This window comes from Symphalangus syndactylus, chromosome 19, assembly GCF_028878055.3.
Source record: "Symphalangus syndactylus isolate Jambi chromosome 19, NHGRI_mSymSyn1-v2.1_pri, whole genome shotgun sequence".
Taxonomy (NCBI): Eukaryota; Metazoa; Chordata; class Mammalia; order Primates; family Hylobatidae; genus Symphalangus; species Symphalangus syndactylus.
This window is the reverse complement of record NC_072434.2, coordinates 57,131,385-57,159,357: the sequence shown is the minus strand read 5'-3', so window position 1 is coordinate 57,159,357 and position 27,973 is coordinate 57,131,385. Positions and strand designations below refer to the sequence as shown.

Below are 27,973 nucleotides of genomic sequence, written 5' to 3'. Positions count from 1 at the left end.
CTCCCACAGTGAGAAATGAGAAATGATGACTAGGAGAGTGAGAGAACCCCCAGCTGGGAGGGGCCCATACAGGGTCAAAGCTGGAGGATGGACAGGATGATGGGTGGTCAGCTGTTGGGTCAGATGAGAGTGCCTTGGGAGGGGGGAGGGCACCCATTTGTCTTGTCCTTGGACATTTACAGTAAACTCATCGCTGCTCTTGCCTCTATGAAGTGTCTGTACTATCTGCTGCTGAGAAGAATGTTCAAATGGAATCCAGGCATGCTGACTAAGAGGATTTCTGTACCAGTCTGAGAAAGGTGGATTGGGGCCTGGGTCATCAGGACATCTTCAGCCAGGAGACGTGAGGCAGAGAGGTGAAAATCAGGGAGACACTTGCTTAGGGAATGGCTGCCGTGACCTGTGGTGCTAGGCCCAGGGTCCTTTCTGAGATTTGCTGATTTTAGGGGAAGTAAAAGGCAGTCAGTGCTATTTTACCAAGGGGAAGCAGCTCACAAAAGGGCGTAACATAGTGTACTGGTTAAGGACCCTGTTTCTGCAGGCAGGGTTCAAACCCAGCCCCGCCACTAACTCTGTGATCCCCAGAAAGTTACTTCATCTTTTTGGTGCTTTAGTTTCCTCATGTGTAAAACGGGGGAATGAATGTTGCTCTTCCTTGCCTCCTAGAGTTGATGTGAGCATTTGGATTTGGCATACATAGAGTGCTCAGAACAGTGCCTGCACACAGTAAGCCCTATATAAATGTTGCAGTTGCAGTTATGACTGCTGTTATTTAATACCTGCTATGCATCGGATCCTCTGCAGGCATCAGTCTTCTATTACATCCTCAGAGCTGGCTCTCTCACGATGAATAAGTGAGTGCATCTGACATGTGAACCCTGACTATTTAGCTCCAAAGATGGGGCTTCCCTTGGGCCAGGCTGACTCCAAAATTCTTTCAGTCCCCATCTGAAATCTCTCTCATCCTTGAAATGTCCCCTACTTTTGTCTGTTGGATGAGACCATGGGGTAAGTAATGGGATTACTTTATGGGCATCCAGTGTGCTATGACAAAGCACAGTCATCCGCCTTATTTCCGAGGACAGCATTTGTTGTATGCTACGTGGCCTCAGGCACACAACTGTGGGGTCAGGGTTCCTGATTTACTTCCTGTCTTGTTTTTGGCAGCCTTCTAGCTGTATGCAGGTCACACCACCTCTGTGAGCCTCCTTTTCCTCCTCCTCTGTCTTCACAGCATTTTGGCTGGATGGGCAGATCATGAAGGGACTTTGACAATGAGGAGACCTGCTCATAGATGGAGTTTTGCAAAGATTGGAAGAGGCAGCCTCTGCCATTGCCATTCTTGTAGCTGTTTGTATAATAAAAAACAGAAAAAAAGCCAAACAACATTATCAAAGAAGATGTATTTAAAGTGAAGTGATTATCATCCCTTCTTCCAATCCTAATGGCTCACACCCGGGACTGTACATGTCATGGGTTTTGGAGCCTACATCGACCCTCTGATGAGGTGCTCTGTGGGCAAGGTCACAGGTTCCAGTCCTGCTGCCACCTCTGGCCAAGTGTAGAACGAGTTCCTGGGAGAGGGCCACATCTCTATTGCTCAGAGTGCCTGACACAGCCCTTCTTGAGATTCTGTCTGAAAGAAAGAGGCAAATGGTCCTTCCCTTCTCCTGGATGCCTGGCATCTTCTAGCTCCCTGGCTTTTCCCAACAGCTGGCTGGCAGGCCCTCCCAGTGTCCCTTGCTTGTTCTATGCCTGGCTCAGGCTCAGGATAAAGGCCACATGTCTGTGGAACGGTCATTCTCTCCTCTGTGCGCTCTCAGCTTTTCTACCTATACAGGCCCAGAGCTCCAGAGGCCTTGAGCACCAGAAGCCTAGGCCTCTGGGATTAGCATTATGTTCTAGGCATAAATGGATGAGAGAGCCCAGTGACCTAAGCAGCTCCAACCCGGAGACTGGATCTAATGATGATCCAGATAATCCAGTGCCCAGCTTAGAGCCTGGCACACAACAAGTGCTTATAATGAAAGCATTAGTGAGTAAAAGAGTGATCCTTGGCTTTGAACTCCCTCTAAGTGTACCCCCAGGCATCTGTTCTTCCCTCAGTCACAATGCTGACTGCACTCCATGACTGGTCTCCTCTCCTTTGATTGTGCACACAAGGGCCAGTCTTGTGTCTTATTTTAGTATCTTTAGCACCTAGAGTAGTATCTGACACATAGTACATAAATGTTTAGGCGTGAACAGATGGCTGGGTTCTACATTCTATCATTCACTCGTGACTTCGAACTGGAAGAGCAAAATTATGGAGCCTATGACTGTGATTTCAGCCTGACTCATGCTTCTCCCTACTGTGCATGCTCTAGCAAGCATGAAGAGAATATTATTGGAAAAGCAGGTTGGGAGTCATTTGCAGACCTGTCAGCAGCATCGGCTGCAGATACAGCTTACAGAAGACGGGCCAGATCTTCAGAAGACAGAACAAAAACACATGGGCCTGGAATAAAAATTGTTTTCTTGCTCAACTTACTGCTTGCCCAGAATTGGCTCATCTCTTAAGTGGCTGTTAAAGTCCCTCCTCACTGGAAGAGAAACGTATTAATAGGGGCCCATTCAAGGTTAAGTGGAGCAAAATGTTTCCTAAAGATTTCCTCATTTTACAGAAGAGGACATTAAGTGTCAGGGTTAAGTAAATTGCTCAAGGCCACCCAACTGATCAGTAATTGTATTTCTAGCTACAGTATATTGAGCACTTACTATGTGTTAGCCACTAATATAAGTGCTTTTCATCCATTACCATATTTAATCCTGGGTAAAATAACTTTATGGATTGGGTTTTATTATCCCCATTTGAGCGAGGTAGAAACTGAGGCTCAGAGAGATGAAGTAACTTGCCCCATGCTACCTCATTAGATACTGGCAGAACTGCGATCCGTGTCTAAATCTGGCAGACTTGGGAGCCAGCAGAATGTATACTTTGGATTCTCCTCTGACAGTTTAAAAACATGCCCATGCCAGAGCCCCACCCCAGGCAGGCTGAATCAGAACCTCTGTATTCGAAAAAAGCTCCCCCAGTGATTCCAATATGCCTTCCTGCTTGAGAATATTAGCATAAACTACTTACCCCTCTGAGCCCCAGGTTATCTTCTCTGAAAAATGGGGGCCACAGGGATCCGGAGATCTTTGCAGGATCTGAAGGTGTGCATGTGTGTGAAAGGGCCCAGCACAGTGTCCGGTTGCAGGGGTTCTCAGTAATTGCTGACTTCCTTGTCCCAGCAACCAAGGAGTGCCTGGGGGGCTTTAGGTCTCCTGTGTCTGCACATGACCCCACTTTGCCAAAGACCCAGAACACTGTTTTCTGGGCTTTGGAGTTCAGTTTCCTGATTGTTTGTTATTATTCTTAATAGAATTCAGGAGAAGGCCATGAGTGGGCCAGACATCTGTGATAAATCTGCTGGGGTTTTTACAGGAAAGACTTCCCAAGTTCACTGTATTCTATATTTCTTGCTTTTCTTTCCAGCTACAACATAGCCAGGAAAATATCTTGCTTGAACTGAAAGAAAACAGCCCATTAGCCTCTGGTGAAAGTCGATTTAGGGAAAATGAGTGTCATATTACATAGCAGAGTGCTAGGACATTTGAAGCCCTCTTTCTAAAACACTCATCTGAAAGGGAAAGGTGTTTTTATTGCAAACCTTCCATGTTCCAGGACCTCCCTCATGGAGATATGAGGAGTATTATCATCTGTGTTATAGATGAGAAAAGTGAGGCTTAGAAAGGTGACATTGCATGACCAAGGCCCTCACATCTAGTTTGCCTGGCTTTTGAAGCCTAAAGCCTTTTTTGTGCCACAACTGTCTGCTTGGGTCTTCTAATTTCCTCCATTATTTTCCAATAACTTTAATTTCATGATAAAAGCAAACAAATTTTAAAAGATTGTTCCAAAACACCAGCAGTCTTTCAAAACACAACATTCTTGCTAGGCTCAGAGTCCTTAGCACCTAGTATCCTTGATGCTAGTAGATGTGTGATAAATGATTAATGATTGAATGTGGAAATGAGTGAAGCCACAGCTTACCTAGCAGGGCATCCCTTTCTTCCTCAACACTCACCTGGGATTGTGCCCATTTTTGTTCAACTTCAGACCTTCTCCCATTGCACTGGGGGCTGTTTCCTTGGGGCCTTTTTTTGCATTGTGGGGAACTCTGCATTCCAGGGCTTATCCATCTTGTGCTTGACTTGCCCTTGGAATACACAAACTCCTCGGTTCTTCTTCTGATATGGAGTGAGTCCTTGTCCTCTCTGGATTTCTATTCCATCATGATAAGTCATTATCAAATATATTCCCGTTTTATTTTTAATATGTCAAGTAATAATAATGGTAATAATAGATAAAATTTGTAGGGCTTCCTCTGTCCCAGTGCTCTGTTGAGCACTTCACATATTGAATAGTGTGCCCCAAAAAGTTGAAATCCAAACTCCTGATAACTACGAATATGACCGTATTTGGGTCACATTCATAGGGCCTTTGCAGGTATAATTAAGGATCTTGAGTGAGATCATCCTAGATTTAGAGTGGACCCTAAATCCAATGACTAGTGCTCTTAGAAAGGACAGAGAGATTTAACACAGAGAAGATGTGAAGATGGAGGCAGAGACTGGAGTGATGAACCTGCAAACCAACAAATGCCAAGGATTGCTGGCAACACCAGAAGCCGGGAGAGAGACATGGGATGCATTCTCTCTAGACCCTCCAGAAGGAACCAACCTTGCCAACAACTTGATTTTGAACCCTTGGCTCCAGAACAGTGAAAGACTAACTTTCTGTTGTTTTAAGCCAGCTAGTTTTTGGTAATTTGCTATGGCAGTGTTTATTTCCCAGAAAATACACACACCTATAATCCAGGAGTTGCTTTTAATTCTAAGAAAACTGAGGCTGGGAAAAGGTTTATGACTTTATCCAAGGTTACAACATTAGCAAATGCTACGGACTGGATTCTAACCCAGTTCCAGGGCTGGCTTCCTAAACATACAACATGTGCAGCTGTACAGGGTCCTGAACCCAGAAGGGCCTCTGATTGACTTGATCCTCTGCTGTTGCCTTCTGGAAATTTTAAATCTTTTTTTTTAACAAGGGGCCTGCATTTTTATTTTGCACTGGGCCTCACAGTTATGTAGCTTGTTCTGACCAGGTGTCTCTGCTCTCCAAACCTCTGCTTTTTCCTTCATCATCTGCTGTACAAAAGCCCATACATATCCTTGATCTCCATCCATCCCCACAGCCACAGACTTCTAACCAGTCTCTCCGTGAGACAGACTGAAAAACGGGCCCCTAAAGATGATCATGTCCTAACCCCCAGAACCTGTGAATATGTGACCTGACATGGTTTGCAGCTGTGATTAAGGGGTCTTAAGATGGAAAGATTATGCTGGATGATCTGGCGGGCCAGATGGAATCACAACAGTCCTTATAAGAGGGATACAGGAAGAATTAGAGTCAGAGGAGTTGGTGATAGAATGAAAGAAGCAGGGATGGGAGCGATATGCTTTGCAGATGAAGGAAGGAACTCCCAACCAAGAAATACGTATAGCTACAGGAGCTGAGAAAGGTATGGAAGTGGATTCACCCCTCAGAGTCTTTGGAGGGAACCAGCCCTGCCGACACCTTGACTTTAGCCCAGTGAAACTAAGTTTGGAGTTCTGACCTCCAGAATTGTAAAAGAACAAATCTGTGTTTTAAGCCACTAACTTTGTGATAATTTGTTATAGTGGCAACAGGAAACTAATACACTACTTTCCTCTTACTCTTACCTTAGCCTTACGAGGACCCCCTCTTACTCTTACTTTTCAATCTGTGGAAGAAAAAGAAATCATCCTGGCAGTACTGGAGAAGATAAATAGAACTTTAGTTTAACAGAAAAAACATTCACATAACATTTATATATAATTGTAAAAAAAAAGTCACAGGTTTTTAAAGGCAAGATTTTTTTTTGCAATGTTCATTTATTATGCAGGGGAAAAGACTAGCATTTATATGTACATAATAAAAATAATCAATGTGGTATAATAATGACTAGAAACCCAAAGAACATTTTAAAAGTGTATCTTTTGAAAAGCTCTCTATACTTCTGTTTTAATCTTTCCTTATTCTGGAATGAAACATGGTTTTGACATTTGTGTTATTTAATGGTTAGATTTCTGCCGAATACTAAAATGTTAAACATGAAAAGATCATTTTAAACATAAATTTAATCTAGATTTCTTTTAGGAAAAAAATGAAAGCCAAGCAATCATCAAAAATTCTACAACACCAAACTAAAATAAAAATCAAAACAGAAACCAAAGTCCACTTTCCTTCACTGGGCTTTCCAGGTTACACGTCACTTAGCCTTTGCTCGATGTCCCTCCCACATCTGCCACCAGCCCACCACACTACTCCATGCAAAGAAGTGCAGCTGAAAAAGCATAAATTTCAGATGAAACTCTGTTCCAACACTTCCTGCCTGTGTAAGTTTGGGCAAGTCACTTAATTTGTCTGGGTCATGTTATGTCCATTTCAGAACTGAGGAAATTAATCCCCAAGGCTGTGTCATAGAGGAAATGAACTGTGCCTGGCATGATGCTCTATACCCTGCAGATGTTGGAGATGATGCTGTCACATAGTAATTGCTGTCCCCTCTTCCTTCAGGTAGCAGTAAACATGTTCGAGATTCACTGCCCAGGAGGCATGATTGTTGGGGCAGGAATAGTAATTTTTTAGAGTTCATTTTAGGATTTTTGAAGTAGGTATTTGAAGTTCCCAGCAGTAAGCAGTTGTCCAAAAGACAAGAGTTCAGACTGCCTCAGGCCATGAAGTTTATGCCTTAAACAGCTGAGGACCCAGAGGTGATGCCTGTTTTTATGCATAAAAAGAGCTCAATGCTTTCTGAGCTGGTGGAAAGATGGAAAAGTTGTTATAGCAGCAACAGGAATTGAAGTGAGTCTCTGGTACAAGTGTTCTATTCCCCTGTGGGTATGAGGCAAAGGGTGAAGGAACCCTTAGAGAGACTCAACTCTGGCACCCAAAAAGAGGGAGCATCTGCCCAATATCTGGCTCATTGTTCCAGTATGCAGTGAGCCCCACAAGGTTCTTATCCACTTTGCCTGGATGAATGGATTGAAAGTGGCCATAGGGGATGAATAATAGGATATTTGCTCAGCTTCTTTAACTGAGCAAATAACTGGGTTGAATGTGATAGAAAGCTTATTTCACTGCACATATACCCCAAAACTTAAAGTATAATAATAGTAATAATTTAAAAAAAAGTTTAGACTGGCAGGTGGTCCAGGGAGGAAGGGCAGCTCTGCACCACAAATTGTCTGGGGCCCTGGTTCTTCTTTTCTTTTTATTCCACTGTCCTTTAGCGTGTTGGTTTAGTCATCTCAGCTTCAATTAGCTCTCATCTACCTCATCTGCATTTCAGTGAGCTGGAAGGGAAAGAGGAAAAAGGAGGCAAGGTGCTTCCTCTTCAGGGCATGACCCGATGTTTGATACATTGCTTCTTCTCACATCCTACTAGACAGAGTTTTGTCACATGGTTATCTCTTGCTGTAAGAAAGGTTTAGAAATGGAATCTCTGGCTTCCTGGCCATCAGACCAGCTACAACTTATAGCTATGGGACTATAAGAAACAGGAATCAAGATAGCATGGATATTGGGGACAATCAGTAACCATGATACAGAGACCTCCATAGAAGGGCAAGTATTTCCCTGTTATATCAGTCAGGGTTTGATCAAGGAAGTAGACCATTTTGAGTATTATGGAGTAGGGGGTTTATTATAGATGTAAGACCACATATGATTGTGGGAGAAGCTGTGGAAACAAGAGTTTGAATGGGGCAGTGGAAGGATCAGAGAAAATCTCTACCCACCCCTTTTGAGATTCATGAAGGTAGACAAGTGAGGAGAATGAGAGCACGCTAGAATCTGTAGCACGTCCACAACTGTCACTCATCTCTCCTAAATACAATAGCCGTAAGAGAGCAGTGGCTGCTGCTTTACTTTTTCTACATCTTGCATTAAGTCTTTTGACCAACTCCAACCTGAAATTGCACAGGAAGTGAATTTAGGGAAATATAGTCCTAGCTTTGCCAAGTAGACACAGTTACAAACTACTACATCCATGTTGCTGAGAGGGGTAGACATTGAGATGGGACAGATCTGGGAGCCACAAGGCTGGGTGAGGAGACACCAGCAGCAGGCTCTGCATGGGCTGCTCAGATAACACTGCAATGGATGCTGCTGCTGAGGATGAGATGAGAGACACATGTGCTTCCGCATCCCCGTCCCTCTCCCCAGTGCATTGCTACCATACATCAGCCTTTCCATTCCAACACTCCTATCCCCATCAGAACTAAGGTGCAATCTTGGGAGGGAGGAAGCCCTGGCATGATGAGAAAAGAAAAAAAAATCCAAATTGATTACATTAAGATTTCTGTCCTCAGGCAGAATATGCCCTCAGAAGACAAAACAGGGCGCTTTCTAGAAAAACAACTTACATTTCTTATACACTTACATAGGTATGTAAGGTACACTTACTTACATAGTGGAGAATAGGTAATCAGCAAATCTTACCTGTCTTCTCCATTTTTTGCTGGGTCCAGCCAAATAGAAGAACACCATTAGTCCCTCAGTGGGCCAGGCTTTTGTGTGCTTCCTTCTTTCATGAACCCCTTTCACTTTTGTCAGCTCAATTTTGTTTTAAGCGACCCCATGGTGCATTTCTCCTCCTTGACTCAGCTCAAATGAACACCTTTTCTGTTATTCCTTCTTGACCTTTGCCTCAGCATCTCACGGACAGTGATACTCGCTGCCCTGCCTCCTTAAGGCCCCAAGGATTTTGGTCAGGGACGAGGCTTGTTGACGGATAGATTGGATTGACTTTTCTCCAAATTATGAGCAAATCAGATGATTATCCTATTTGAAGAGAACACTGCTCTCCAACAGTGCAAATATTAATTACACACACACAGAGTTGTCTAATATTATTTAATTGTGTTGATAAAAATATAAACCATCTAAAACTGCGGAACAGGGATCTTTGGGTCTTCAAGTGTTCACTGTGAGTTTTGTTTTTCATTTGCGGATGCTCTCTCCAGGCCCTTTCCTCTTGCCCATATTGTACAGAAACATCTCTTACTTTGGGCTTTTGCTATATGTATGGTTCCCAGTGGCTGCTGTGATAAAAAACCATAAACTGGGTGACTTAAAACAATATAAATATGCTTTCTCACAGTTCCAAAGGCTAGATGTCCAAAATCAAGGTGTCACAGGGCGATGTTTGCTCTGAAAACTCTAAGAAGGATCCTTCCTGTCCTCTTCCTAGCTTCTGGTGCTCTAGGCAATCCTTAGCATTCCCTGGCTTTTGGACACATCACTCCAATCCCTCCCTCCTTTGTCACATGGCATTTTCATTGTGCGTCTCCTCTGTGTCATCACATGGCTTTTTATAAAGATGTCATTTCTTGAATTTAGGACTCACCCTAATCCAGGATGACCTAACCTCAACTCGATTACATCTGCAAAGACCCCATTTCAAATAAGGTTACATTTTCAAGTACTGGGGATTTAGACCATGACATACCTATTTGGGGGCATAATTTAACCCACAGCTGATGCCATGACTTATATTCTTTGTACCTAGAGGCAGACGTATTTTAAGCTTGGATACTCCCAAAGATACCTGACACTAGTCAGCCATGGCGTCAGTCCCAGCTGGAGCCCTGCCACGACAGGGCAGAAGTCTGGCCTCATGTCCTTTGATGGATGCAGTAGGCAATAGGGCAGGGCGTAGGTCACTGACTCCGAAGCTCCCTCATGGCCTCATGCATGAAAGCACACAATCCTTGATGTGCTACAGCAGGAAGTACCGAGGCCGGAGTGGAGCACTGGCTCTCTCATTAGCATGCCGTAGGACCCACACAAGCCACTTCTCTAAGCATCAGGTCATTACTTTATTGTTCTGTATGAATGAAAGAGCAGACACTTACTGAGCATTTGCTATGTGCCAGAGCAGGGGCTGGGGCCTGGGATACAGAAATCATCGAAATTCCACCCTCAATGAACCTAGCATTCATAGGGGATAAATCACTCACTTGTGAGGTCTGAAGCAGATCAAAGCTCTCTATGATTCATAACATGCTGTGCATGTGTCAGCAGCAAAGATGACTCACAGGGTTCAGGCCTGGAAGGCCTTTGTGACAACCCCACGGTTCCTCCATCAGGTCTTTGACACCTGTAAACACAGCAGCTTGGAATTCAGAGGAGGACATTCACTTTTTATTCACTTATATATTTATTTGAGTATCAATCCTGTTCCAGGCACAGGGCTAGGTTCTGAAGATGCAGCAGTGAACAGAGCAGGCACTGGCCCTGACCCAGGCGACTTCTAGTCTACAGTAGACATAGACATTCAATAAGTGACAAGTTCTAACTTTCCCAGAAACTCTTGCTTTGGCCTTAAAGGTCAGACAATTTTTTTCAAAGTTTTCAACATTGTATCTCAATGGATTCCAGACATAAACCCAGTCCTCTGACTTTCATTCATGATCCTTTCCACCTTATCAAACTGGTCCTTTAGGAGACAAGGGCAGGGCCTGCCACTGCTCAGAGGAGTGTTGTGCAGCTCCCATGAAGTCCTACCTGGAAAGGTGCATGCTAAGGGTTAAAGTATTGGCATGAGGTTGGAGTTCTATTATTAGGGGGGGGCATACGGATACATGCAGATTCCTGTGACTGTGTGTGTGTGTGTGTGTGTGTGTGTGTGTGTGTGTGTGTGTGTGTGTGTGAGAGAGAGAGAGAGAGAGACAGAGAGCAGAACATGCACACAAACTGTCATGTGGGTTCCTAACTCCAGACCTTGTCTTTCCTAAAAGTTTTGGGTTGAATCTTGGTTGGGTTTAGCATTGCATTCATCTCTTTTCTGTTGGGGTTCCTCTTCCGTAAGATGTACAAGATGTTTGCCCACTACAAGGGACAGGAAGTCACTCTTACCTAGAATAGAACTTTACGTTGTTGGAAAATACTCTTCCCTCCTCTCCACTTTCTGCATTCATCCTCTGAGCAACAGCCTTGGGGTTGAATTAGAAAAGAAAAAGAAGGCAGGTTTCCTGTCCTTTAGGAGCTCACTCATATTTGAGGGTCTTAGAGAAGTAGACTGATAATGACAATGCAATGTGGTGGGTGCTAAGTTTGGGCATAGCAGTACCCTGTGCTTATCTTCGAGGCAGCAGCTGACTTAGAGCACTCAGGAAGGCCATCGCTGAGGAGGTGACCCTGGGCTAAGTTTTGAAAGATGCATAGGTGTTAGCAAAATAGAGGAGAAGGAAATTCCAGGGACAGGACACAGTGGATGCAAAGGAACGGAGCCAGAAAATAGTAAGACGTGTCCCACCCACCCGCAAGCTTGGAGGGAATGGAGGGGGCTCATCAGGGAAGCCCCCCTCCTCCCCTCCTCTCCAAGCATTGTGGAAAAGTTGTTCACTGATTAGTAAGATGCCAAGATGAAGATAAACGACTGAATACTATTGCAGGGATCACTGTGTATTACAGGGTCACTTATAGAGCAGGAGGGAAGCCAGGGCCCAGCCTGCAGCAGGGAGACCCAGCCTTTCCCTCTTTCCTGTCACACGTGTTCCAGTAGGTTCATCTCTGGTCTCTTGGCCCGTAGGGCTGCCTGGCTGATGGTATGATCCCAAGATTTGAATTTGGGCTTAAGGGCTTATGAAAAAGCTCCAGAAAACTCCACTTAGAGGTTTTGGGTACAAGTCCAGCTATTAATACAGTCTTTGATTTTTCATGTTTAAGGGTGCCTGGGCAATCCTGGATCCCTGGTCTAATACAACCCAAGCCGTAGCCCACAATTGTTCCTAACACTCTCTTTCCTGATGCACTGGCATCCAGCTTTCTTTCTTCACTTTCCTCTTTTTCAGAGGGACCACCAGGCTCAAGCCAATCTCCTGTTGCCTTTTTTTTCTTTGTCTACTTACCCCACTGTGTCCTGTGTTTCATGTGTGTTCAGATCACCCTAAAGCCTAGAGGGAGGCTCACATCATTTTCACCTTTGTATTCTCCATAGCCTTGAGTACATCCAGGGTAAACGTGTAATAAACCATGAATTCTACTTTTCCTGGCTGTGAAAGGAGAAATTAACATTAGTGTTTTTTGTTACGGGTTTTATCTAATGTGGTTTGTTCATTCACACCTCCAACAACTCTTCACTGGGGGCCAGGAAAGAAGTGATCCTAAGTACTTGTCCTTATGGCTTACAGTCTCACTGAATCCTCCTCACTATCCTTACGGTTTGTTTTTATTAACCCAAAGTTAACCAAACAGGAAGCAGAGAGACTGAACAGAGAAGGCCACCATGTTTGCAGGTGAGGCTGCTGGGACTTGAACCCAGGTTTGTAAGTCATGGGGGCAGGTGTCCTGGGGAATGGCCACCTCTGTGGTACTTCCTGGCTGGGCTCCCTTGGCTGTGTTGCCAGCACAGCCAATGCACATCACTTGGCTGTTGCTGCAACTGCAGCCGCCCACTTCCTCCCCACTGTGGTAGCATTTCTAGAACCTGGCAAGGGACAGCTGTGGACCCAAGCCAGGCCCATTACAAGAGTGCTTTTTCTCCTCTCTAAAGTGACTTATCCTGAAATACGTGATGCTGTCTCTACATGGCCATAATTTGAAGTTCCCTCCCTTTTAATAATCCTTTTAAAGAAAAATCGCAGCAACACCCACATGATTTGTGATTACCAGAGTAAAAACCACTTTTTTTCCCCCATCATCCTGGCATCTGGAGATGAGCAAAGCAGAGGAACAGGGTGTTACGTGCTGTCTCCAAACACCTTCTTCCAGGCAGGCATCCCCTCCAACACAGCCGGACCGGGAGTTGGGAGTCTGCTGCCCCGGTCCCCGCTCCGCCGTGGAAAGAACTCTTGCCAATTGCTTCATTCCCACACGGATTTTCCCAACAAACACACACTGCGCCCCTCAGTGCCACACCTGTGCTGGGTGCTAACTGAGCAGAGACACAGAGAAGTGACCCCGTCTCCAAAGATGTCCCGAGCTGATGGCCTAATGGGAAAGGCAAATCTCCCCGCCAGAGCTTGATGAGTGCGTAGATTCTCACCAGGCGAAGAAAGGAAAGGCATTTCAGGCAGATGTCACGGCACAGGCAAGGGGTGGAGGCCGGAAGAACAGCTGAGTCCAGGGAAGGTGAGGAGTGCAGTGTGTGTGGAGGGAATATTTACTTGGAGGGGACGTGGCTGGAAAGGCAGGCCAGAGCCACCTAGGGAGGGCTCGAATGAAGACAAGGAGTTGGCTTTATCCTTTACAAGCTGGGAAGACACTGAGATATTATAAACACATGATCCTTGCTGCACCCAGGACTGGGGTGGGGTGTTGGGGGTAATGTGCTGAGTCTTCAGAAACATAGGTATAGACAGGCATTAGGGCAGATAGTAAAATGTTTTTTCTCTCTTTCTCTGCCTCTTTTTCTCTCCCTTCCTTCCTCCCATTCTGTTTTGTTAAAATAAAAAAAAAATTATTTATTCTCAAAGCTAAGAAATGTGTTTCACTGATCTCATGCCCAGGTAACTGGGATGCAGAGGAAATATTGTTAAGGAATTAGAAACACATGATTTACAATCTCAGCCTTCCCACTTCAAAATTAACACCTTCTATGATTTGGGCACTGCGTTCAGCATTTTTACCAACATTGCCTGTAATCCTCACAGCCTTACAGAGTAGATTAAAATAACAACAGCCACAACAAGAACAACAACACATATGCAAATATCATTTGTTTCTTGAGTAATTATGTTCTAAGCACTATGAGAGGAACTGTAAAGACAAAAGCCTTGTTGAAGCAGGTTGTATCATCCCTGTTGTGCGGATGAAGAGACTGAGGCTGAAAGAGCACAGAAAACTTGCCCAGGCCACTGTGTGGAAGAGCTTGTCTGACTCCAAACCCACACCTGTCCACACTACCATCCTGCCGCTTAGCACCCAGCCCCCTTCTCTCCAGACACAGGGTTGATGGCCCTGACCCTGCTGCTGTACATAGGTGGTATGAAGCTTAAGTGAAGAATTATCTTGCAAATTGCAAACAACATACCAGTACATATCTGTGGAGTGTGATTATTATCAATAAAAATTATTGATTCCAGATAGAAAAATAATATTAATAAATGAATGTCTCAGCCTCTGTGAAGTTGGCTTTATTTTTATAAAACATAAATCCTTAGGTTTATTTGTTTTGTTTATTAGATGCCTAAGCCACAGATTGCTTCATACTCTAGTAACATTGAAAAGCAAAAACAATTAGGAAATGAGGCGATAACTTAGCAGCTGATTTTTAAAGAAACTTTTATTTTGTTGATCAAAGATTTCTTTTATAGTGGGTTGATTCCAGTGCAGACAAGCATTGATAGGTCCAGATAGTTTTGAGGATATTAATTTCATTTTGGAAAATGGCTCAGACCACACCCACATATCCAGGTGTTTCCAGGACAACGTGAAACCCAACAGGAGACCTTTTGTCTCCCTTCTTCAGAGCATTTTACAAAGCATATTTATCATCTCTGGAATGGTGGTGTATGGAGCCAGGCTGGGCGGCCAACAGGAGGAAAGGGTGGGTGGGAGGCATGCTTTGTTCCAGAATAGAGTGCCTTTCCTGGATGTCAGGAGGGTGGAAAAATGGCCCCTTCTAATAAACACAGATGGCCTGGGTGCATCCCTGAGTTTTTACTTTAAAAGGATAAAAAGTGAGCTGTACCTTCAATTGGAGACACATGGGAAGCCTGTTGGGCTCAAAGAGCTGGCTGCCTTCCCGGGGCTCTCATCTTCATCATCCCTTCTCATCATCTTTTCCACACCTGTCTGCAGCCTTGCCACCAATTCCCTGCCCTGAACCGGGCCCGAGATACCTCAGTTTCTCCCCGCTTTTACCCACTCTGCTCTGTGTCTGTCATCGAATTACTTCGTAGACCTCTGTGAGCCTTGGTTTCTTTCTGTGAAGCACTATAAAGCAGCAGTCCTGCAGGGAAGATCTGGGAGGTCAGCGAGATACTTTGTTCTGTGTAAGGTACTAGTCAGCACCCACCTTGAAAGTGCTGGGGAAAGCTTGGGACTTACAGCTTCTGCTCTCCACCTCCTAAGTCAATTGCATGGAGACAGGTGTTTCATACCACCTGAAACCTGATCTGTCTCTTCCTCTCTTTTCTATCATTGCACAAATCCCTAGGGCATTCTTTGTTTCATTTTATCCTCACATCAACCATGCTGGGAAGATCATTGTACTATTTACCTATTGCTATGTAGCAAATTACCCTAAGATGGAATGGTTTAGAAGAACAAGCATGTATTACAATGGAAAGGACTTTGGATGATAATGATGTGTCAATGTAAGTTCATTCATTTCTGAGAGTGGAGAGGTTGGGAGGGGCTTAGCTGGGTGGTTCTGGATCTGTGTCTCTCATGAGGCTACAGTCAAGCAGTTGGCTGGGGCTGCAGGCATTGAGGACTGGGTCGTCAACTTCCAAGCTCAAGCTCACTCAAAGGGCTGGGGTTGGGGCAACTGGCAGGAGAGTTTGGCTACTCCCAAATGGGCCTCATCATAGGGCTGCTCATGACATAGCTGCTGGCTTCCCCCAGAGCCAGTGAAGAGAGACAGCCACCAGAAGGGACGCTAGCCACAGTGTCTTTTATCACCTAGTCTTGGAAGTGCTATAGCATCACTTCTGCCATATTCTACTGGTCACACAGGCAACCCTGGTACTGCATGGCGGGGGACTCCACAAAGTGTGGATACCAGGAGGTGGGGATTGTGGTGGCTGTCTTGGGGGGTGGCTACCATAGGCACCCGGAAAGTGAATGGCAGTACTAGCTGATCGCCTGTTTGCGCCCTGGACAGTAGGCCTGCCAGTCACTGATGTGTGGGAATGAAAAGATGCAATGCCTGGCAATGTGCCCGATAGGTATTTGATGAAGGAATAAAAGATTGGTTTTTCAAAAATAGTTCTGATTGTTTTTTTTGCTACTAAAACCTTCAGCATTGTCTGATGGGTTAAGTACAAATTTCTGACCCAGACATTTATAATATTTCCGAATGTGGCCCTAGTCTCCAATTTCAGTTTCCAAACTCAAGTCTTTGCTCATGTCATAGTTTCTGCCTGGGCTACCCTTAAAGTTTTGAAATACAGCTCCTCTTCAAGGTCAAGCTAACTAACCCCACCTTCTTTGGTGTCCACGTCTCCTGTCTCCTGTCTCCTTGCCCTTAGTAGCAGCCTCCCTGGTTCCTGATGGTGGTGCACTTGCCCACCCAGGCATTCTATTGACCTTTGAAGTTGGCGCTCAACAACTTTGGCCAGAAAGGAAGTTTTCTGCAGAGACTGGCAATGTGTTTCTGACTATGTCTTATATATATTTTTTTCCAATATAGCTTTTCTTGTACCTCCAGAGGACAGGCACCATTTTAATTTAAACACCCCCCTAAAGCACTTGGCATACAGAAGTGACTGCCCATCTCTTGCAGGAAGTTCAATCTCAAATTCCTTTCCTCCTACCATTTCATGAGTGACATGCCAGCCAGAATTTATTCAGATGAGGTCTTCCTACACTGGTAGAATGAATATTTTTGATTCCCTATGTGAATTACTCATATAAACTTCAGAGTTGAAAAGTTTCTATACAGAGTCAGTGGGGAAGTATTTGTCTAAGATATCTACCTACCTAGCCATTAATAAAATGTCCTACATTTAGATGCCACATATTTTATAGGAGTCACATATTTTATAACATCAAGATAGAAGCAAATAGATCCTTATAACAGAAAAGTTTTACAAGTTTTAAAATCAGAAAGTTCTAGATTTTGAATTCCAAATACAATACTTTCTAGCTGACCACTTTTGGTCAAACCACTCATTGCCATTTCACCAAAGATAAAACTGAGGTTTGGAGAAAGATGAATGTCAGTATAGAAACTACATATAGTAGCAACAGTATTAATGTATATAAATGCATATATGTAACTTGATTGCCTCTGGGCTTCAGTTTCCTCTTTTATAAAATAGGAATTATAAAATGGGAATTAGATGTGGTATACATTACATAACATGTACCATTTTAAAAGCTAAGCCTCAGTGTTTTAATCTGTACAATGGGGATTATTGTCTCTACTCTCTCCATCTCATTTGATCTCCATAGTTGTGTGAGGTAAAGTAAGTGAAGCTTCTTTGGGGGGCACTTTCCTTTGTGATAATGCCCTTCATTAGTAGCCTCTAATCATGGTGTAGGGAAAGAACACAGGCTCTGTGTTCTGGAAGTCCTGGATTCAAATCCTAGCTGCTGGACATACTAATCATGGGGGAAATTAGCTAATTCCAGAATGCCTCTGATCCTTGGTTTCCTCCTCTGTAAATGGAATCCTGTCTGGAAGAGTGCCTGGAACATGGTAGCACCTTTTCATTCACTGCTTTGTGCCACTTAGGTGTTGGTGTTTTTCCCAGTAATTGACAGAATGGATGAGACGTATGAGTGAGTTTTCCCTATGGGACAGCATAGCAGTTTCTCGTCCTACAGTTTCCAATTCGCGAATGGCTTTACTTTAACAAAATGACAGATAACGAGAGGGAAAGTAGTGTTTGAATGCTTAGATGTCTGTTCTCTCTGATGTCGCAATGTTGTCAAGAACTATCTTTATTCCCTGATTGTCCTGGAGAAGAGAAACATAAAAGCCTTATTTATAGTTTTAATTCTCATTCCAGAGAGGAACAGTGGGTTCTTTCTCCAGTTGTTCTGTCCTTACTGGGGAGGAGCCCAGGGACATATTTCACAGCTAAGTCAACTGCTTTTCTTCAAATTCAGATTTAATCCTTGAGCGAAATGAGTCACTGGCTCATCCAGTTAAGATCATCACCCACTTTCCTAACAAAACTTCTCTTCAAAGAAGGACTCGCTCATCCATCAGGTATTTATTTAGCACTCACTACATACTAGATACTGTTTTGGCAGCTCGGAGCGACAGAGCAGGAAATAAGAGAGGCAACTGGAGCAGTGTTGTATGGTGGAGAGAGCTCTAGTTCTGGTGCCGAGAAACTTGGCTTCACCTCCTGGTCTCGGAACTTACTTTCTGTGCAGCTCTTCGAATCTGGGGTATAACAGATGCCTGTTTCACAGGATTGTTTTTATTTATTTGTTTATTTATTTAATTTTTTTGAGATCAAGTCTCGCTTTGTCATCCAGCCTCCTGAGTAGCTGGGATTACAGGCATGCGCAAACATGCCACTAATGCCCAGCTAATTTTTGTATTTTTAGTAGAGATAGGGTTTCACCATATTGGCCAGGCTGGTCTCGAACTCCACACCTCAAGAGATCCACCTGCCTTGGCCTCCCAAAGTGCTGGGATTACAGGCATGAGCCACTGCGCTTGGCCCCATAGGACTGTTTTGAGGCATGTGGTATTCTGGCTAGACATCTGAGGTTCAGACGGACTTCGGATACAATCCCAGCTATGCCACTTAAGATCATGTGGCCTTGGGCAAATCACTTCACTTCTTTGAACCTCAGTTTCTTCATCTACAAAACGGAAATAATAAGGCATCTCTTGGAAGACTGTTGGGATGGTTCAGAGCTAAGAGTAGCAAATGAGAGTTTTGTGAAATTCAAGGCAGGGAGAAGATTTTTCCAGGCCGAACTGAAATCCCTTCTGACATTCCTAGCTTTTCCTGAGGTCCTTTCACATATTTCCTAATTAGACCTGCCTGAAGCAGGCTGCAAGAAGACTAGAATCTTTGTCTTTGTTTCTTCCATTACTCTTTGAAACAGATCCTTCGTAGCTAAAACCCAAAGTGAAAAAGTAATTTATCAAGGTAACTTTTCAGCCTGCTTGCCCTTGTCACAGGTCTACCCCGGACAAGGGTGGGCCCTTCTGGCTTTGCTCTGCATGTGATGTCCTGTTCTTTTATGACCCAGGGGACAACTGTCCCTCCTCTCCAGCTCTTGTTATCAGGTCATTTCAGCAAATGTCTCTCAGGGGCGTTCCCTCTAGATGGGGCCAGAGTTTCCCTTCTTTGGCTTATCCTGCATATGCAAATACATCTACTGAATCCTGGCATTCTAAACTGTGGGTAGTCTGGGCCCAATGGCCTTTTAGGGCAGGGCACTGTGAGTCAAGAATGGAAAGTTAGAGTCGCTGGTGTCCTGGATCTAAGTGTCCCCATCCCTCCACCCATTAGAGAGGGCGGAGGCCTCTCTAAGGCTCTGCAAAAATTTTCCATATGGCAGGATATAGAAGCACACTCCAATGGAGCCCAAACCTGCTCTGGAGTTGGCCTGATGGCAGAACTAAGGGCTCAGTGATCCTTCTAGGGCTCTCTTGGCTAGAATTGATACGCATGGACTTTTTTGAGGGGCAATGGAAGGAGGAAGGAGTCAATGCATGGCTGAGAGCCGAACAGAGGGTCAAGGATGTTAGGGACGGTGAAGGGATTATGTGGCATCTGTGTCCCTGCTGTCTGGAAAGCTGGGACATGATGGGTAGATGGTGGATATTCATAAGGCATGGAAGTGAGAATTGATTCACTGGTGCAAAAGCAGGGGCATTTTTCAGCATTAATTTCCAGTTATCACGAGCTTTTATAGCACTGATTTTACACACTGTCAGTTTTTCAAGTCTGATGCCTACTTGGGAGATTATTCCAAGCTCTTCTCTCTGAAAGCCTCAGTTTCTTCATTTGTAAAATGAGAATGGCAATAATTCTTGCCTCAGATCCTGGGTGCAGAAGTCAAGTTGGATGTCAACATGTGAAACTCTTCAGAAATGCTAAACCCTGGGCAGTTATTGGAAATCTAGAAGGAATGAAACTAGCTTGTGAAAAGCCTAAGGGAAAAAGGGAAAGGAGCAGTTATACCTGTGTCAGACAGGCTCATGAATGGAAAACTTGGCTGCAAGTGGACCTCTTTGTTCAAAACAGAACATTCCTATTTATTAGCTGATTCTTGAAGTGGTCACCTCCACAGGTCTCTGCTGTGGTTCTGGTCAGTGGAGGCCTCAGCATGCGAACATTCGCCAGGATGGCAGATTTTGAGCCTGTTGGTGACACCCGGGTCATCACAAACTTAGTGAGACTCTTTCTTCCCGTGAAGGGAGGTTGATTCCAGAATCTAAGTTTGGGCCAGCAGCTTATTTGAAACTAGCTCTGGGTGTCTTAGAAATACATGGGGAGGAAGAACAAAACGTTTGTCTTCTTTGAGCTCTCGATGGGAAGGCCTTTGAGCCTCTTCCTTTTCTTTTCCTTCCCTGCACCCCCAGGCTCCTTTTGAAAACAAGGTTTATTGTGAGCTCATAGAATCATAAAATTTTGGACCTGGTTCCTGGTGGGAGGATTTTGGTTTCATTGAATCCAATCCTTCCATGGTACAGCAAAGGAAATCTGGGTCCAGAATGGGGAGGATGTGTACCTGAGGTAGCACAGCCTTGTCATGTTGGGAGACAACTCGTTTCCTGCTTCTTAGTGAAGATCCTTCAGTCAACTAAAAAGTGGGTCCAAACTCTCCTCTCACCCTTGGGATAACTCCTCCAGGCATATAGGATTTCTTGGACCTTCATATTGAGTTTCTTAGGAAGACAGAGCAGTGAGCCATCTGCATCTTTGGGTTCCCTGCTGCTCCTGTTGTCTGAGTCCTGTGGCCACTGAGCCCTGCTGCCACTCTTCCCATCCCAGACTCAGTTCCTGCCATCAGGGCTTGGACTGAGGTGAAGCAAGAGAGGAAGCCATCTGCCTGGGCAATTACAGGAACTTGAGAAGAGGGCATCCTTAAATTTTCACCCTAGGCCCTTCACTTTTATTACCCTAATGCCAGCCTTGACCTCTTCTGGCATTCCGCAAACGTGTCATGCCCTCTCCCACCTCAGGACTTTTGTGTTTGCTGTGTTTTTTTTTTTTTTTTGGCCTGGAACATTCTATCCCTGAGAGCTGTGTGGCACCCTCACTGCCCTCTGTCTGGGCTCTAAGATCACCTTGGAGGGAACTTCTCCAAGGTGGGGTAGCTGTGTCTTCTGTTTATCCCTCACCCAGTTTTGTTTTTCACCCCAGCACTCAACAACTCCTGACACTTTTGTTTACTTCTTGCCTTGACCCTCCATGTGGTATGAATGACGGCCCCTGCAAGTGGCAGAGCGGGGGGGACCCTCAATATATATTGGTTGACTGAAGGATGGAAAGGGTGAGCAGGGGTCACCTGTCTTGCCTCCTCCTTCAAGATGTGACTTTCCATTTCATGGAGTCACTCTGGCTAATTCTTTGGTTTCATTGTCTCCTTAAAAATCTCTCCAAAATATTCAGGCTGAAAGTGCTTTGATGTACCAACTTTATAGCACACACTCAGACCTTTTTTTAAAAAAATTTACTTTCATCTAACTTTTTGTATTAAAAAATCCTATAATCCCATAACCCACCACCTAGAGGCAGTGTGTTCATTGAGGTTGTTTGCTGTACTTCACATGTGTTTATTAAGACTGCATTATTAAGATGTTATTAAGATGGCTGTAAGTGGTAGCTGCTTGTCTGGCAGAGGAAGAGCATCCCTCTGGCCCCATCAGGGATGCTCTGGCACAACGGGTAGGGTCTTCATCATTGCCCTCCCCATTCAAAGCCACCGTGGCCCCCTTTGCCTGAAGACTGAGGTCTGAGCTCCTCCACAGGGCTCTTGCAGTTCTGCCACACCGGGCCCAACCCCTTCCCAGTGCTCCCTCCCTCTTGCACCCTAAGAAAGCTTTGCTCCAGCCAGACTTGTCTCCTCATTATCCTTCCAATGTCTGTGTCTGCAGCTTTCTCCCTTAGAAACCTCATTATTTCCACAGCTTCAATTCCCCCACCCCCACCCCATTCTTTGTTTCCAGACCTCAGCTACAGCTTGAATTTCAAATTGCCTGTTGGCATCTCTTTCTGTGAGCCCTGCCAGCAACTCAAACTCAACATGGCTAGAGCCTGCCTTTATTTTCTCTCCCCAGATTGTCTTCTTCTCTCCTCCCCACATTTCTATCAGGAGTCCCATCATTCTCACTGACACCCAAGTTGGAAATTTCAGAGTCTGAGTAGCTTTTCCTCTTCTTTTGCCACCGCATCTAGTGAGTCACCACATTCTATCAGTTCATCCTAATGATAGCTGTGGGTATGTTATTAGTCCATTTTCATACTGCTATGAAGAAATACCTGAGACTGGGTAATTTATAAGGAAAAATAAGTTTAATCGACTCACAGTTCCACATGGCTGGGGAGTCCTGACAATCATGGTGGAAGGTGAAGGAGGAGCAAAGGTATGTCTTGCATGGTGGCAGGCAAGAGAGCATGCATAGTGGAACTGCCCTTTATAAAATCATCAGATCTCTTGAGACTTAATCATTATCACAAGAACAGCAAGGGTAAAACCTGTCCCCATGTTTCAATTACCTCCCACTGGGCCTTTCCCACAACATGTGAGGATTATGGGAGCTACAATTCAAGATGAGATTTGGGTGAGAACACAGCCAAACTGTATCAGGTGTATTGACTAATCACAGACCCACTATGTGTCAGGTAGCATAGTAAGTCCTCACCTAATGTCATCCATAGTTTCTTTTTTTTCTTCTTTTTTTATTATAAGTTCTGGGGTACATGTGCAGAATGTGCAGTTTTGTTACATAGGGTATACATGTGCCATGGTGGTTTGCTGCACCCATCAACTTGTCACCTACATTAGGCATTTCTCCTAATGTTATCCCTCCCCTAGCCTCCCCACTCCCCAACAGGCCCTGGTGTGTGATGTTCCCCTCCCTATGTCCATGTGTTCTCATTGTTCAGCCCCCACTTATAAGTGAGAACATGCGGTGTTTGGTTTTCTGTTCTTGTGATAGTTTGCTGAGAATGATGGTTTCCAGCTTCATCCATGTCCCTCCAAAGGACATGAACCCATCCTTTTTTATGGCTGCATAGGATTCCATGTGACTGTGAAACAAAGTATAAAAACCAATTATTTTTCTTATCGAGATTATAAGGAGAGAAAGGTGAATGTGAGACATTATTCAAGGAACTGCTATGCACTGTTTTGCTTCAAGTCACAGTTTCTAAGAACCTATTGATAACATTGAGGATTTAGTGTACTGTCCACAATCTCCAAAATAAGGCTGTATGTTGCTTAGGGTACAAGTGAAGCTGGGGTAATACAGGGACCCAGGTATTCAGTGGCCTAAATTAAGCAGGTGTTTATTCCTCTCTTCTGTAATAGTCCAGAGGCAATTGTTCAGGGAGAGCAGGACTCTTGTCCTTTTAGGGCAGCTAGGAACCCAGGCTAGTAGGTCAGTCTGTCGTCTGCGTTGTGTCTTTTTGAGACCATGTTGTTCCAGTTGTTTCTATTTCCCAGCCTGCAGAAATAATTAGGCTGGGAAATTAGCAAGTAGCTGAGCTTGTCTTTGGGAGTGACCTGAAAGTCACACACATCACTTCTGCATGTGTCACCCTGGTCCGAACTTAATCTCATGACCACATCTAGCTCGAAACAAAGCTGGGAAATGTAGCCTCTAGTTGGCTACAGTTAGAAAACTTAAGTTCTCTAACTCTATAACCCAAGTGCTTTCACCCTGCTGCAGGCCCCCCGTGACCTGGCCCTTGCCTCTGTTGGTCCCTGCCTCCATGATCTGGTCTCTGCCTCACTCCAGCCTTCTCTCTCTCTCTCTCTGTTCCTTCTCTTGTACTGACTTGTTGTGGTTGGCCTGGGTACCTCCAGGCTTGGGCACATACCTGGAATGGTTTGTCTCCACCACCTGCTGGGTAACGGCTGTTTGTACTTCATGACAGCTTGGGTGGTTTCTTCTCCAAGAGGCCTTCCCTGACCTTCTCTTCTCCTCACTAGGTTAGGGGATTCTTCCAGGTTCTCAGGTATTGCATTCCTCTATCATAGTACTTCAAAAATTATTACGCATGAAATACTTGTAAGCTTGGTTTCCCTGCTAGCATACACATTCCATGAAGAAGGTCCACAGCTTTCATCTCAGTGCCTCCAGCACACAGCACAGAATAAGAAAAAACACTAGGGTCCCCTTAAGACTGCAAACACCTTAAGGGTTGGCCCACGATAGTTTTATTCATTCTTCCTTTCATTCAGTGAACACAGACGTAACTCTCATACTCTGCAGATCAGACTCAATGCTTTGGCTGGTTGTAATCGTTTTCTGGAGCTGCTGTAACAACCACAAACTGGGTGATTTAAACAACAGAAATTTATTTTCTCATAATTCTGGGGGCTGGAAGTCTGAGATCAAGGTGTAGGTAAGGTTATTTCTTCCAAAGCCTCTCTTATTGGCTCGTAGATGGCTGTCTTCTCCCTGTGTCTTCAGAGAGTCTTCCATCTGTGAGTGTCTGTGTCTTAATCTCCGCTTATAAAATCACCAGACAGATTGGATTAAAGCCCATCTAATGACCTCATTTTACCTTAATTACCTCTTCTTATTTATTTATCAATTTTTTTTTTGAGACGGAGTTTTGCTCTTGTTGCCCAGGCTGGAGTGCAATGGTGCGATCTCAGCTCACTGCAACCTCTGCCTCCTGGGTTCACACCATTCTCCTGTCTTAGCCTCCCAAGTAGCTGGAATTACAGGCATGCACCACCATGCCTGGCTAATGTTGTATTTTTAGTAGAGACGGGGTTTCTCCATGTTGGTCAGGCTGGTCTCAAACTCCCAACCTCAGATGATCCACCTGCCTCGGCCTCCCAAAGTGCTGGGATTACAGGCGTGAGCCACTGTGCCTGGCCCCCTTAATTAACCTCTTTAAAGAATGTATCTCCAATATAATCACATTCTGAGGTCCTGGGGGTTAGGTCTTCAACATACAAATTATGGAGGGACACTATCCAGCCATAACACTGGCATAAATTGTGTGGGGCAGAGAAGAGGGAAGAATAGAATATGACCGGGAAGGGTAGAGAAATGCTCATGGGGAATGTTTGCAGAAGTCCTCAGGACTGTGGGGTCCTCAGGCGAACAACTGTGGCTCATTCCTCTTTGTATTCCTTGTGCCTAAAGCAGAGTGTGGTTTGCAGAAGATGCTCATAAGATAGCCCCAAATAAACAAGCCAACGAATGAAGCAGCATTTGGTCTAATAATGCTGCTATTCGGATGGCATAACTGCTAGCAGGATTATAGCCCTGTTTTTTCAGGCTTTCTTCTTTCCTTCAGGGTTAGAGAGCAAGGCTCCACGTTTCTCATTTGCCTCCAACAATGGCCATCAGGATCAAAACTTTCCAACCCAATTAAACATTTGGGTAGTTGGGACCCACCCAAGGAAAACAAGCATGTGCTCAATCAAATCTTTTATTTGGAAAATGTTTTTCAGCTGAGAGACCTGGGCCCCTTGTCATGCCTGGCTCTTAGATCCTGTTGTTACAAGCCAGAGTGGAAATTTAGGAAAAAAGAATAACTTAGATTTAAGCATGATAATCCCTCAAATCTGTTAAATTCTTTACAGCTTTTACAGAAGGCTTTCACTTAAATGATCTGCTTTGACCCTCACAACGACTCTGTCAAGAGGGTAACAGAAAGAGAATGGGCATGGAGGGCCAGATTTAAGTTCTAATCCTCACTGTGCTACTTCCTGGTGGTGAGCAGTTGGGCAGGTTGATTTTCTTAAGATCTGATTTTCTCATTTGTGCAATGGAGACAATAATACCAATGTCTCTGGGTTGCTTTGAAGATGAGTTGATACCAGGTATCAGAAAAAGCCTGGCATGTTCTGGCCACTCAGAAAATAGAGTAAAAGCTTAAACTAAGAATTTGAATCATTGTCTTCCCTCACTTTCCCTTTTCGTTTGTAAAATGAAGAAAACATAGTAAATGCTTCATAGAATTGAGGCAATTAAATGAACAACACATGTACATGCTAAGTGCTCAGGAAAGGTTAGTAGTCACAGTTACTTGTTTCAAACTCATAACTTAAAAAAAAACCTACACGCTTACTAGCTTCCTTCTGCCTGTTTCGAACTTCAACTTTCAATTTTGAAAAAAAATCTTGTAACTTTCATTTGTAGGAGAAATAGGCAGATGCATGGAAACCACACCATACTGGGCATTAAGAGCCTGGGCTTGGGTCTGTTTTTGACACTTGCTTTCTGTGAGACATTAGGTAAGTCACTTATCACTGCAATAAGCAGATTGGACCAGATTAACGCTCCTTACAGCCCCCAAGAATCTATATGGTTAGTCCACAAATCTTTTGCCCAAATCCAGTAAGAATCCTTAGCACCTAAAAGGGAAAATTTAATTGAAAATTTTCTGATTTATATGTACTTAACCAAACAAAACCCTACTTTTTAAGAGTCCTTTGATGTTTAAGTTCCCTTAAGGAGTCTTTTTTTGTTTTAAGGGACATTTTAAAGCTTTTCTTCTTAGAAACAGGAAATCAGATTTTGGCATGGGAAAAGAAATTCGAACACACCAAGACTTGAGGGGTGGGAGCAGTTGGTTTGTTTTCAAACAGGATTCTAGAGGGTTCCCAAGACTGGCAAGAGGTGGCCCAGGCCACCCTGACTCAGCCTCCCAAGGGTTTGCCAACTCAAAAGGCGGTGTGGACATCTGGGGCGGTGGCAAGGGAAGTGAGCCTGAAGCATTTCCCTGGCTTTTTCGGACTTGTTGAATGTTTTCTTTTTGCCCTCAGTCCCACGTCTTACTTCTTAGTCTCTTTTGTGATACTTGGCAATCCAAATTGCCAGATACCTTAAGTGATCTCTAAGGAAAATATTTTTCACTAGATGATTGCTTTTTCCTTCCAGAAAAAGAGAAAGAAAAGAAAAGAAAAACAGACAAATACACAAGTACGTGTGGCAGAGTGAGTTCCAGCTACCACTTTGAAAAGCTCTTAAGCGTTCTGTCAAGCCAAATGATTTCACAAAGTTTAAGTAGTCATCAAACAGGCAACTGGGGTGGGGAAAGGAGATCCCAGCTCGACCTCCCAGCAGCCAAGTGACTCAAAACAGTCCCCTTCACCCCTCTGAGCTTCAGTTTCTTATTTAGGAGGTGGAGAAATGAGGACTGTTCCACCGGGGTTGCTGATAAGGTCATGTGTGATCAGGGATAGTCTGAGGCCCCAGTAGATGCTCAACAAATGCCCCCTTTCTTGATCTGGATGGGCAGTGCTTTTGTTGACTGACCAGTCTGTCCTTCGTCCTCCTGCAAATGACTGATGTGGATGCTGCAGGCTTAGAGAGGTGGTGTGCCATAGAAGGTGGAATGCTGGGTGGGGGGCCAGGTGACCTTGCTGTGGCTGCTGCTCCTTCTCCCTCTCCTTCTCCTTCTTCTCTCTTTTAAATTGTGATGAAAACAAAACCCACATAGTAAGTTAACTCTCCTATCAAGTTTTAGGCCTACAGTTCAGTAGTGCTAACTCTATTTACATCATTGTATAACAAATTTCTAGAACTTTCCATCATGCAAAACTCAAACTCTGTACCCATCAACAACTCCCATTCCCGTCTCCCCCACCCCTTGGTAACTGCTATTCTACTTTGTATCTCTATGATTTTGTCTACCCCAGCTATCTCATATAAGTGAAACCACACAGTATTAATCTTTTTGTGACTGATTTATTTTCCTTAGTGTAATATCCTTAAAGTTCACCTGTGTTGTAGCACGTCAGAATTTCTTTCCTTTTTAAGGATGAGTAATATTCAATTGTACATATATTCTACATTTTCTTTATCCATTCATCTGTTGATGGTCATTTGGGTTGCTGCCACCTTTTGGCTATTTGTGAATAATGCTGCAATGAACATGGATGTGCAACTATCTCTGGGAGATGCCACTTGCAATTCTTTTGGGTATATACCGAGAAGTAAAACTGCTGGATCATATGGTAGTTCTATTTTTGTTTTTTTGAGGAACCTCTGTACTGTTTTCCAAAGCAGTTATA

At 44.3% G+C, this 27,973-nt stretch overlaps 1 pseudogene; it reads right to left on the bottom strand.

Annotated features, from left to right (window-relative positions):
• Window positions 1–27,973, bottom strand: part of LOC129458268 (uncharacterized) — a 176,792-nt pseudogene that overhangs the window by 127,396 nt on the left and 21,423 nt on the right.